The 14,478-nt window shown below is 42.0% G+C and overlaps 1 protein-coding gene across 1 annotated transcript in view; it reads left to right on the forward strand.

Annotated features, from left to right (window-relative positions):
• The window catches only part of kdm6ba (lysine (K)-specific demethylase 6B, a), a 95,224-nt gene that overhangs the window by 55,852 nt on the left and 24,894 nt on the right, over positions 1-14,478 (forward strand). The window contains exon 5 of the mRNA XM_056368497.1: positions 8,873-8,934. The gene's annotated coding sequence lies outside the window, so the exon portion shown is untranslated. The remainder of the gene's footprint in view (positions 1-8,872; positions 8,935-14,478) is intronic.

A 14,478-nucleotide genomic window follows, 5' to 3' on the forward strand; every position in this document is an offset into this window, starting at 1 on the left:
CTCAGACTGTCATCCTCGATCTCTTCATCTTCTCTCCTTCGACCTCGTCCCTCACTCCTGTCTGCTTCCTCCTAAAGAAGAGTCCCCCTCTCACCTTTCTGTCATCCTCTCTTTCTCTTTACTTAATGTGTGTCATTCTTTTAATTTCCCTCACTCTCTGTTCCCCCATCCTGCAACACAAACAAACACAGACATCATTGCTTTCTCTCTCCTGCCTCCCCCTCTCTCATGAAGCGTACACAAACATAAAACTGTCTCAGTGCATACGTTAATAGATCCAAGCTCCTGAGCTGGCTGCTGCATGCATAATCTATCTGCTCATACTGAATGTGAACGGTGCACTTATGAAGCTGTGTGTGCATGTGCACGAATGTGTGTGTGTGTGTGTGTGTGTGTGTGTGTGTGTGTGTGTGTGTGTGTGTGTGTGTGTGTGTGTGTGTGTGTGTGTGTGTGTGTGTGTGTGTGTGTGTGTGTTTGAGGCCCTAGGCTCCTCCCTCCAGAGAGAGAGAGAGAGACAGACAGGTGTGGACCAGATTGAGTTCCGCCTCATTTCCTCTGCCCTGTGCAGCTGGTCAAGGACACACATTTACACCAACACACACACTGGCATGTCTTCAGCACATGTTTATGCACACACACATACACACACTTAAAATACAAGGACAGAGACATGCACACTGCACACACCTCAAATAAAGACACAATGAAAGATGTAGAGGGATCAAATGCGGCATTAGCATAAACGAAGGTTGTCATGCTCATGTTCATGTTCACAAGACTGCACTTGAATTCCTATGGAAAAGGATTACTGCAATAATTACAGCACGATTGGCGGAGTATTTCCATGGCGACACAGACAGATTTGTGAATGGTGAAAATCCGGCCCCAGTATAAAGTCGCTCAAATCCCACTCACTGCATGCTACAGTCATACTATATTTAATACACACAGAAACATTCAATACTAAACTCACCTTATCAATATTTATAGATGGCTATGATTATTTATCTTTGACATAACAGCGCTCATATTGGCTATCCATTTTTCATTCTGGTATCAAATATATCTACAGTGGAGGAACATTATAACCATGGCACACACTCATGAACACACACAAATACACACACACACACACACACACACAACAGCACACCCCGCTGATTTATGTTAAGTGCAAGAGTTCCACTAAGGTATCCAATATAATAAAATGTTGTAGAAAGGATGCAAGATTAAAGCTCATTAGGTCACAGATATTTCCCACGTGGCCTAGAACGACACACTGATTTACCTGCAGGCTAAGCTAAATAGTTTTTACCTTCCTTACCTCCATTCAGTGAGACAAAGGATGTGTAATGTTTCTCATCCACACTATGAAACAGATTTCTGCGGAGCCGAAACATTTTCTTTTCTTCTGCTTTTTGTCTCCCGCTTGACTTAATTTCTGTGTTATGGCATTTCAAATTTGATAGATATTGCACAGTGAAGTGTGACAGGTAAGGGCTCACCACCCCCACACTGATGCATAAGCACACACACACACCCTATTGTCTGTGCAGTCTATACATGTGCTGAGGTCTGACGTGTGATTGTGGATGGATCTGTGCAAGTGTGTGTTCCTGTCTGCTGTGGCGCCTACCCAGTTCAGGAAGTGTGGGGTCACAATGTCTGGAGGGGAGCCAGGTGGCCTCCCTCCCCATTAAATACCCAGACACTGATACTTTGCCTTTAAGAACACGGCCTATAGGAAGAGACTTACCATACAGACACAGAAGAGGTGGGGTAGAAGGAAGAGGAAGGTTGATATGTATACATTATGGGGTTGTATGCTTACTTGCTGGTGAAAGTGATTGAGTGATTGAATGCGTGTGTGTGTGTGTGTGTGTGTGTGTGTGTGTGTGTGTGTGTGTGTGTGTGTGTGTGTGTGTGTGTGTGTGTGTGTGGTGTGTGTGTGTGTGTGTGTGCGTGTGCGCGCGTGTGTGTGTGCGCGCGTGTGTGTGTGTGTGGTCCTGTGAAGATGTTATGAGCCACCATGTGGGGATCACGTGTGCCACAGTCAGATAAAGAAGTCTTTGTGAGGAGATGCAGAAGATGCAGCTCAAGTCACACACATCCACTTGTGCATGCATGCACACACCCACACACACACTCTATACATACACACACTGTGACCTTTATGAACCACACTCTAATGCTCTTTAGTACCTCAGCTTACTTTAAGTTTTAAACACACCCTGGTTGTTAAATGTATAGTATGCAATTTTTTGGTACGGCTCAATAAAAACAATAACAAAAGACTGGATTAGGTGACGTGGCGTGTCAGTGTCAATCATTTACGTTTTTTTTTTATTATCAGCACGGGTCTCCTCTTCTCCAAAGCAAAGTGCCTGAGGTGATTAAAACTGTTAAAAAGAAAGAATAAAGCAGTTTCAGGTTAAAAATGATTCCGCAGTTGCTCGGAGCCAAGCTGTCACTAAATAAAACATTACGTTACCTTGATTAAAATTACATATTTCTCTAGGTTTGAAAATTGCTGGAAACATTTGGGCTACTGTAAGTACACAACTCAACAAACTATATAACGTCATTTTAATGAAGCAAAGTTACATATTGTACCTTTGAACTCAATCAGTGTGGCTGGTTGCAAATTAGAAATTTCCATTTTCCACCTTTTATATTTTGATAGGTATGAAGTCATTGTGGTTTGGGGCACACACACACACAGCAGTGTAATAAAGGTCTGAGTAAGTCTTTTTGGTATGTGACGGTTAACTTAAATAGCATTGTGCAGCTGGATAGTACAGTTTAGCACCTCTGCAAAGGTATGTGGGCTTGGCAGGGCTTGCCTGACCACTTTCCAGCTCTGTATCACATACACACACACACAGTCACACACACTTGGCCCCAGAGACAGTAAGAGTGCATCCTGATCTAATGCCTACTGCACTAATCACACTCACAAAAAATAACACACACAGAGTTCTTTTAGGGGAGGAGAATATTGTCATCCCACTACTTATCACCTTCAACAAAAAGATCACTTTGTTTTCTTCTCCGATGCCTCAGGCCATATTTGTCAGACTGTGTATGTGTGTTTTTGTATGTGTAAAGCGAGTTTAGGCATGTCAGCTGTGTGCTCCTCCTCACTCTGTTGTTGTTTTTGAGCTACTAGGAGTGTGTCAGCATACACAGTCTTAAGTAGTCAGAGACTCCAGTTGTTTTGCTGACAACAGTGTAACTTGCATGTCAGAAGCTTAAGGGATCAGTGCAATCAGTGTCTCTTCAGGTGTGTTTGCCAGAGACCAGCTGACTATTTTGCTTTTACAAAGTCATGGTTCCAGCAGTTTGCAGTTTGTTGAAGATGACATGTCATCTATGCAGCCAGATGTGCATTTTGAGTCAAACAAAAGATTTAATAGAAACAGTGATGTCATGATAAATAAAAGTTTGGAACATCCATAAACTTTTCCTGATGGTTTCAACCTCTTGGAACATGAACATGTTGCGTCTACTGTAACAAGTCCAGGTGTTGTGTTCTGCTCAGTGATTCAGCACTGGGGTACGTTAACAGTTTGGGCTGCGTGTTTGCATGAAAGGTGATAATAAAGTTGAGTTGAGTTAAATGCTGTTTTTAGGGATGGAGTTGACCAGTCAGAGTTTGACGACAGAGCCATGTGTTATTTTAGAGGACTGACGTCACAAGACTGTGCCGGCGATGACTGCTGTGGCTCTGAATACTGTCTACAGCTGTGAGGGACGCGCTCTGCTCGGCTGCTGTGGTGTGGTTTCTGTGAGCTTGTGTGTGGGTGTGTGTCTGTGTGTGAGAGACAGAGAGAGAGAGACAAAAAGAGAAAGGACAATGAAGGTAAAAACAGCACATGGCAAGTGTTAAAGGGTTATATTCATCAATTTACACGTGCTTGCTCAAACAACTCACACACACACACACACATATTCATTCTGTTCACAGGTCTTGATTTTGGAAGCAGCCACTGCCGGGCTGCTTTCATTAGCGTCTGTCTAGACACAATTTATTACCAACTGTTCATTCTTGTCTTCTCTCCCTCTCTCTGTCTCTCTCTCTTCCTATTTGTGTGTTTGTGCTCACTGCTGCTGGATTCTCAGACAGTCTTGGGGTGTATGTGGTGTGGTTCTAGTTGGTTAGTCTGTCTGTCACCCTCCTCCTCTGTATGTGGGTGTTGTTCTCCTGCTTGTCCCCAAAGAGAGAGGAAGTCTGTCTGTCTTGTCTGTCACGTCATCTATCCATCCGTTTCTTGCGTGCGTGTGTGTGTGTGCGGGGGAAGTTGGAGTGGGTGTGATGGTTTGTGAGCCAGGCTTGGTTTTGACCATGACCTTTTGCCGAAGCCATGTGGCAGAAGTTCACCAAGCCAAACAGCCCCGACCACAGTCAACCTGACACTCCTCCTCCTCAGTGTCTTTAGCTCTGCCAGCTCTGGTCTCACAAACACATGCATGTTTACAGGCAAATGAGACAGAAACAGACTCTCATGCATGCATACAAAAATAATATGTCCTCCACCCAGTTTAAATCAAGTATTTTGGGCTTCAGAGGCATGACATTTGATATAACAGCATGTAGCTTTCCAAATACCAACACATCTCAAAGAATAACCAAAAACATATAAGTCTTACTGTTTCAGTTTGGAGGATTAAAAGATAGGGTTGAAAAGTTTTAACCAACTAACTGAATGAGTCAAAATGATCCACTGCAATTCTGCAAGAATCTGTAAACTCTGCCTCAGTGAACCAGTAACTCAAATAACCTGTCAATCACACAGTGCCCTCTTAAGAAATGTCCTTATCTACCCGGGTCCTAATTTCACACACAAGTTCAGGATGGGGTCTAACAGCATTCCAAGCAGATCTAAACAATGTCCTCACTCATGACTAGATGCTTGATGTGTGTATACTGCCCCCAGGCAGGTGACTTTAGCTCCTTTTCTACAGGCGTCCTGCTATATTGCTGTTCCAAATAACCTTTCCTTGTTTATACTGAACCAAACAAAACTGGCGTGAAGTGTAACACAACATCGCCAGTGTCCTGTCCCACCATGCCAGCTCTCCCTTTTACACTGACATTGTTTCTGCTCTGTAACTACCTCCACTGCTGGCTTATAGTTGGAAGAACAATGCCCCCATATTACACGTTCGTACAGAACGGCGAGGTGGAATAAAGGTGCAACTTTCCCACCTTGCACAGGCTGTGTAAAAGAGGCTTTTGTTAAAGATTAATTTAAGGATGTAACCTGTCAAGAGTGATTGCCTTTAAACACACTACAGCGAGCACAGCAGACAAATGGCCATGCCACAAAGAGACACACAGGCAGACATTGAATCTACACTAAAAGACACTGAAGATAAAAACCCTGTCATTTACCACCACTCCTGAAGCAGCCCACTACTTTATGTATATGTGTGTGTGCAGGTACGAAGCCTGTTGCCCTAACTTGAAAAGTCCTACTGAATCACCAGTGACTAAGGGCTTGAGCAGCCCAAGCATGGCTATTTTACTCACGCCATGCAGGCTCACACACGCTGAGGTGAATGATTTAAGCTGATTTTACTGTGCAGCAGGTAACTATGTACAGTATGCAGCAAAGCAGCAAGACAGCTGTCATTTAAACAGACACACAGGTGTCAGATTGTGCCTTTGCAACAACTGAAGTGTGTATTTGTTATTGCAAGTTACAGCATGTGGATATGTGTGAAGCATAAGTGTGTTTTCTGAGGGTGTGGGGGGGTAATTTACTAGCTTTTATGTACATATCATTACACTTCTGGTGCTTTTTTATTTACCTTATAAAGGATATTTAGGAGCACCCTGTTAGCCGAATGGTTACACTGCAACACACAACCTCCATGAACCTGGTTTAATTCCAGGGACCTTTGTTGTGTGACATAATTCTCTCTCCCCCTTGTTTCCTGGCTGCCTGTTCACTGTCAGCAGTCATAGATGATATAGGTGAAAGGCAAAAATACCAAACCACTAGTCTTTTAAAAGATAAAGAAAAATTAAAAAAAAATTGTGGGGGGGGGGGGGGGGGGTGATTGGACTTTCATTCAAGCAGTGCTGACATACCTGTACATACTGTGGTTTAAGATATTTGTTCAGTTATTAAAACAATGGCAATGAATTAAGGAGCAGTGAAGCTTAGTCCCTGCATTTATTACAGTTATACCACATCTGTCAAAATACATTGCAGGGACACTCAGAGAAAAAGTTAAACCTGCCTCAACATTGGCCAAGAGCGTGCAAGCTCACCTTCCTTTGTAATATAAACTGGATATTTCTGCTGTAAACCTGACAACCATCATGGTGGTGGATAGACTTATTGTTGCCATGATAACTGTCCAGAGTTGTAAAATCCTTCAGCTTTGTAAAATAAACCACTGTGTAGTGTTTTGCCATCATCTTCACTGACTACTCAGATTACACTTCCTGGATTGTGTTTGATGTTCTCACTGTACCTTTAGCTTTCCTTACAGAGCCCTGTGCTGTTAAACACAGTGTTGTTTTTGAATGCCAAGTAAAGACGACTCTGCAAAACACTTCTTTTTTTTTTCTTTCCCCCATCTGTCTCTGTCAAACCAGTCCTGCTCTGTTTTCACTCTCTCCTTATCTCTCTTACCCTATCTTGGTTTTTGCTCTTTTTTCAACTTTTGTCTGGCCCAAGGCTTTCTCTCCATCTTCCTCCACCTATCCCCCTCTGCCTCTTCATCTCCTCTCTTTACCTCTGAGCAGTGTCTCTGTCGTTCCACCCCACTACCCCTCTCTCTGTGCTGGTTAATGTCAAAGGAAGATGCTCCCACTGGTTAACCTTTACAGACAAAAGATAAACACTTTCTATATCTCTCTATCTCTCACTCCACCTGTCATTATTTCTCTCATGCCCTCTCTTACACAGTCTCTTTCTTCATCTGTCACTTCCTGTTTCAATACAAACATCTTATGCCTTGTCATGCTCCCTCCTTTCCTCCCCCTCTCAAGGTCTCTCTCTCTGTGATCGTCTTTATCTTTCTCACAACCCTCCCCCTTCTTCCTCTCCCCACAGTCCTGATATCGATCAAGGTCAAACAATTATGTCAAAGCTTGTGACATTCACTCAATGTGTCATGAAAGAATAGATTCTGCCCTTGCAACAATTCAGCCTCCAGCAGACACCCACTTCTGCTAAGGTGGCCCTACTCAAAATGCACCCACATTCTCTCTCAGCCACCTACACACACACACACACACACACACACACACACACACACACACACACACACACACACACACACAGCAGGTTTACACCTTTACAGTCTTGCCAGCTGTGACCCTTTAAGGGATGCGACCTTTGACCTTGAGTTCAAAGGTTGGAGGCCTTAACCACCAGGCTGCAAGATCAGTGAGGGCTGAGCCAGCTATATCTGCCTCGTCTTCACACAGCTCTCACACACACACACACACACACACGCACACACAGCCTGCCTTGGGCTATGTATACTGCATTTGTTATGTGTATACATGCACAGTATAGAAACATATGAAAGTCACCATGTGCAGGTGTGCTTTGTGTTACAGCCTCATGGTGGAATATCAGAGCAAATAGAGTGGAAGAATGAATGAAGGAAAGACCATGTTTGGCTTTAGATCTGACACCAAAAAACAAAGTGGACACAATGGCATGTGTCTACACAGTGGCATGTGTAGGTCAAAGGTCACAGATGTTAGAGAAGGAGAAAGGAGGGAGGAGAAGACAGGTTGCTGGGTTATATGTGAAGTATGAGGAAGAGGACAAGAGAGGTGGTGACATTTAGGTTGAAACTAATGTCAACCACAACCATTTGTTAAAAGGGCATATTCTGTGTATGTGTGAGTGTATATAAGAGAAAGTGTGTGTGTGTTCATTTGGTCCTCTCATTCCCTGTTTCTGTAGTGTGTGTGTGTGTGTGTGTGTGTGTGTGTGTGTGTGTGTGTGTGTGTGTGTGTGTGTGTGTGTGTGTGTGTGTGTGTGTGTGTGTGTGTGTGTGTGTGTGTGTGTGTGTGTATGTATGTAACCATGCCTGTTTTAGTGCTTTAACACATTACAGGTGCTGTGTGTTCTCAGGGTGTACACGGAGAGGTGTGTGTGTGGTTTTTATGTGTGTGTGTGTTGGGGGTGGGGTGGTACACCAGAGTACCACCTGTTCTCAGTCATGTGGCCCAGCATTGACACTGTGAATCACTGAACAGGCGGCACACGAGGAACACACACACACACACACACACACACACACACAGATGGCCACAGTACTGGTCCAGGCCCTGCTGTGCATTTTGGCTGACACACACACACACACAAACACAAATACACACACACACACTCTGTGGTTTCATAAGCCACACTGAATGACATATCGACAACAGCATGACCATATAAGAGTCGGCAAACATCACGCATGCATAATTAAAGAAGCAAAGGGAATAAAAAATGAGCTGTAGCTTGTCTTCTTTTAACCCTTGACTAAAGTGATAATGAATTGCTGACTGCTGCTTCAACTCGCACTGGAATGTCACAGATGTGTTTGACCTGGTTTTGACAAAAGGTGAAAATAGAAACTCTTCTTTAACATCCCGAGCACACGTCGCCACAGTCTCATTTCAGGCTGGACATTTATGGATTAAGTGGTTGAATTAAATGCCTGATTACTGTTCCCAAACTGAATTTGATGGATAGACTTCATGTTGCCTTCATTCTGTTGTGACTGATTTTCTGAGTGACTGTAATGCAACAAATTGCTTTTTAAAGTCATGTCAAGCTCTCTGCTGCTGCTGCTGTTTACACTGTTGAACTTCTAGACTGACCTATGTTCCTCCATATTGTGGTTTCAGGAGGTGGGAGGTGTCATGGTGGCCTGCTGAGAGAGACGGACTACATTACCCATGATCACCAGGTAAGGCTCTCTTTTAGCTTACACGTTACATAGTTTCTCCTCCACTGATTTCATTCTATACTGTTTCTTTCGTACTAATTTCTTTTATCCACAAATACACTCCACTCTGCCTCTATATGTACGTAGTGCTGTACTGTTAATGTAAGCTTTTATAATGATGATTTAAGTAATTCAAAGTTGTTTTCAGGTGGTTTTTCACTTATTTTGTCCATCTACTGCATTTAAATATCAATATTTAATAACATGTACTGCCTAGGTACAAACAGGTACAATACATACACACGTTCACACACAAGCACTGTTGTACACTATGTAGGTTAGACAGGTAGCGAGTGAGTAAGACAACAGAGAGAGAGCGCTCTTTATGTACACACACAGCTTTGTGAGTTAAAAAAGTAATGGATTGTGAAATTATGGGTGTGAGTGGTGCGCTGCTCCTTTCACTAAATCAACTGTTCTTTTGAATAGTGTGTGTGTGTGTGTTGTGTAAGTCCTCAAAGAGTTGTGTACTCTGGAGGCCTCTGAGTCAGATATCAAACTTACAACCTCTTGCTCTTCAAAGCCACATAAGCATAAAAAAAGGTCACTGTTTTGCTTGTTCTTTCTGTTAGCAACCAGAGTTCACAAAATACATCAAGCGTGTGGTGTTTGTGGTAGATTTTCCCAGTAACTTGCGAAAGTAATAGATGCCAGAATCATCAGTGTGTCATGTTAGTTTTGAGTAGCATTTTAAGAATAGATAGCTGTTACTGTTTTAGTGAAACTGGAACAGAAACAAGTTAATCAGCAACAATTTGTTTATCAGGTAATCATTTAAGATATTTTCAAGCAAAAAGCACTGGTACAAGCGTCTCACATATGAATATTGTTCTTAGTCTTTTATGACTATGTCTTTTTCTTTCCCATTGTTAGGACAAGTGAAGTAGTTTAGTAGAAAAAGTAGAAAATTGTGATGGGCATGATTCACTGTTTTCAGATATTTTATCGACCAGAAAATCTAGAAAATCATTGGTAGGTGAGATAATAATCAAAATAAATGTTACTTGCATCCCTAATTAAAATATGGCCTGAAGAATCTTCAATTTTAAATGTAAAACTTTACTTTTCAAATGCATCAGTCCTGGAGATAATACACAAAATTCCTAGTAGCCAGTGCATTTCAACCAATGTTCTACTTTCACACTACTCTTCACAACAAGTAGTAGTGGCTATAGCAGTAGATACACTAGTCCCTTGCAGTTCAAAGCAGTGTAGTTATTTTACCAATCTACCACACAGAATTACCACACCTGGTCTATACCATTCTAGGTGAGCCACCATTTAGCTTCAGAGAGGCTACAAGCTCATTTCACATGGATGATTTCGATGCTTTCACCATTTAAGAGGAAAACTGGCCAATTAGACAATCTCCTGAAAACATGATGTACTCCTCAAAGAGCCATCAAAGCTTTTTAAACTCCTCTAAGCTGGGTTTACTTTTCACTATGTATAACTTTGGGATAGTGAGGATATTAAGCAGGACTGGAGTGCTTAGCTTATCATAGAGCTACAGTCGGGATTAGCTGGTTGTTTGAGGAACTAGAGGGAAAGCTAGGTTCTCTATCGGCCCTCCTCTCCTTGAATAAGGTCCCTAATTATCAGGGCTGTAGCAGACCATTCAGCCAGCTACATGGCTGCTATATGTGGGTGTGCTAAGCCAGTCTGTCTGTCTGGCTGCCTGTGTGGCTCTCTGTCTCCTCGCGGTGTGACTGTGTTTGAGTATGTGCGTGGAGGTGACTATTATCATGTCTGTCGGTCTCTCGCTGTACCCAAAAGGCTGACTCATGGTATGCCACACACACTAACACACACACACAGACCCACACATAGTCCTACATATTAAAGGCTGAGATGTACAATCTGTACTATAAACACAGTCTCCTACAACTGCAGAGCACACACACACATACCTTCTTCCCTCTGCTGTTGCTCTGTCTGGACCTTAGGAGTATTACATGCTGTTTATTTGTTGAACGTGTGTGTGTGTGTGTGTGTGTTGTGTGTGTGTGTGTGTGTGTGTGTGTGTGTGTGTGTGTGTGTGTGTGTCTGGTATGACAGGAATTTTTGGGGCTTGTACCCATGGGAGAGCTGCTATATATATATTTGGAGTGTGAGAACTGAGCCATCCTTGTCCCCGATCTCTTTAATTACACACACAAAGTCCCCACCACACACACACGCCTGGCTCCCTTCCACACACATGAATAGAGGATTGCTAGTCATGCATAAGAGCTGTAAGAACTTAAACACACAGCGCCTCACAAGTCTTTTTTCCCCTTATTGTCCCTTCCTGCCACACACACACAAAGACACACAAACACACACACACACACATTTGGGACCCCCGGGACAGACTGTAATGGCTTGGCTTCCCTTGTTGTGGGAGAGGAAGGAGGGGAATTGTGCTCAGACGTACATTTAATATTCTCAGACTTTTATTATATACAGTACAGTGCATCTATGAGAGAAACAGCTGGAGGAAACTATGTCTGTGTGTATGTGTGTGGGGCAGAGTGTGTGGTACACTACAGTCCCACCCATACCCACATCAATCAGCAATCCTCTTCCTGTTCACTTTGCAGGGCTAACGGTCTCCCACCACACTTTTTATAGTACAATTACACACACATTGACACACACAAAGCGGAGCAAAGTCACACACTTGAGACAACAGACACTCTCTCGACACACCTAGTGGAAGACATGGTGTAATAATCTCCCACTGGGAGCAATATGAGAATACAATATGACTTCAGATGATGTGGGTAAAATGGCAAACTGAAATAATTTTATTCACATACAGCAGCAACAAACATAGCAACATAACATTTGCATGAATAGTACTGTCAGTCTGTCGTAGTGCAGGAGAGACCAGTGAGACGCAAACAATATATAGGCTACAAGCCACAATGCTCTAGTTTACAGCTCCATGGTGGATAATTAAGGACTGGAGCAAGTCATGAAGTAATAGCTTCCAGATGATGTAATAAAAAGTCTTTACAGCTAATTTGATGTAATATAATAATATACATACAGATTATTATAACATTAAGGTTGCAGGTTTTCTGAGTATGTAATTACATCATCTGGAATTTAATTAGGCCTACCTAAACCAGTTTTGACAGCTTCCATCCATTTAGAGAGAAATGTGTTACGTATTGACATGCTGTAGCATTATTAGCTGTTGTAAGCTCTTGCTCCATGGTTACTCTTAGCTAGAAATGCAAGCAGCCTCTTGAGTTTAAATTTTCAACTTTTACTCTTTCGCTTAAGCAGACAAACTGGCAGCCGGAAATGCTTCCATGTTTGCATTCATTAAGCTCACTCTGCAGCACTGTGTGTGCTGTATCTGTCGTAGCGTGCAGCTGATTTCTCCACACAGCCTTTAACACACAACAACAAAACATCCACATACAAACACACTGCCTCCCCGTGTCAAAGACCCCCACTGTGCTGCATCCCTCCTCTTTCTCAACACAAAACACATTATTGAACATTCATTGTCACTTCACAATAGACTAGATCTACCCTGGTGGTACATACCGCACATGCCATGCACTTACTTCATCAGGGGTTTGAATCTAGCACACAAACACACACACACACACACACCCCTCTTGTTACCGCATACCAACAGAAGTAAAAATGCCTTCAGCTATAACAGACAGTGAGAAACTGATGTCGTCACTGATTCGCACCAAGACAGAGCGAGATTTCCTCATGTTCTGATTTTATTGTTTTTTAAAATTGGTGTGACCATAAATAAACTGTGTGTGTGTGTGTGTCCTTATGTCATTGTCTCAGCATCATCCATGACACACTCCCGTCCTCCCTGTGCCAGCTAATTTTGCCTTCTGTTGTCCTGCTGAGGGAGTACTTTCTAAATATAACCCCTACACGTGTGTGTGTGTGTGTGTGTGTGTGTGTGTGTGTGTGTGTGTGTGTGTGTGTGTGTGTGTGTGTGTGTGTGTGTGTGTGTGTGTGTGTGTGTGTGTGTGTGTGTGTGTGTGAGAGAGACACACATACAGTTGGTTGTACCAATGTGGCCCTTTGGCGTTATTACAGAGCACAGGATGGTTACTTTGGCGAGGAAAAGCTGGAACAAATGTTTCCGGCCTTAGAGAGACCCATTTGTGTTTTTCAAAGCCTTGTTTACCTCACACAGGATCTTAGCTGGCAGCCTCTGAGCACATAGCATATAATTCTTTTACTTCTGTGTTCACAGTCATATTTATGTCACCTACTATTATTATTAGCCTCATAACTCAGGTTTTATTTATAGGCTGAGCAATGTGGACTGTATTGCAAAAATAAATAATACATTGTATTGTTCAGCCTTCACTGACCCTAGAGCATCTATTTATCCATCTAGTTATCTATACACTTTACATTATCTAACATAGGCTGGACTGTATAAACATTATATTAAGTCCATATAGTATATATACAGTTGGTTATATATATCATAAAATGTTATATGTATACAGTGCAAGTATGTATTTCAACAATAGAAATCAGGGGAGTATCTAAGCATAGGTATAAGACTGCATCCAGAATAAATATAGGTACCTTAGCTTACCTTGCTTTCTTAGTGATTTACTAATGTTTTGTGGATCAATTATTTATGATCCACAAACAGTTATTTAAGCTATTTATGAGAACGACTTTTGGGTGGCCAGGCAGGTTGTGAAGAATCCCTTTGACTGATTGGAAAAGCTCGCAGAGGGTCAGGGCAAAATTCCATTTATTTTCTCACAACCTGGCAATTCAGATGTTGCACTTAAAATGACTAATAGCTGATCTATAAATCATTAGTAAATTGATTATTCTTTTTTTTTTTTTTTTTTTTTTTATGAAGCCAATAGTTACAGCTCATAAACCCTTTAAAAAGTGCCTGTGTAGAGAGTGTTGACTAAATATATAGCAGGTATATAATTTATCAGGGAAAATATAAAAACAAACACTGCTTCAAATGTGTCTCAATGTCTTCCAATAGAGCATATTTAAGGATTGGCTTACATACAGTTTCTCACAATCATTAATAGTCTTAAATTAGGGACATAGTTCGTTGTTTTGCTGATAAAAAATAAACCTATATATTTATAATCCACATGTTAAACTATCCAGTCAGCAATATTGTCTGTGTGTGCTATTAACCCACAATGACAGATAACGATATACAGTTAGCCTATAAATAGACTATTATATGAGTTTATTTTAGAATAGCCTATTTATCCTGTAAAGCCTATATCTGGACAATTTATTTTCAAAATCTAAATGTATCTTCTAAATCTAATCCTAACACTGTGATAGCCTCACTCTATCATAGTGTAATATGGCGTCAGCGGGTAATACTCTTCCTCATCCAAAAATAGACGGTCACACGGAAACATGCTCCTGGCCGTTCACCAGTACAACAGTCGGTCACGAGTCAGCCTTAAAAAAAGTCTTGACTGAAATAACATTGTAAAGGTACAAACCGATAAATAAACCTGTCAGGAGGAG

The sequence above is a fragment of the Seriola aureovittata genome, chromosome 23 (assembly GCF_021018895.1).
Source record: "Seriola aureovittata isolate HTS-2021-v1 ecotype China chromosome 23, ASM2101889v1, whole genome shotgun sequence".
NCBI lineage: Eukaryota > Metazoa > Chordata > Actinopteri > Carangiformes > Carangidae > Seriola > Seriola aureovittata.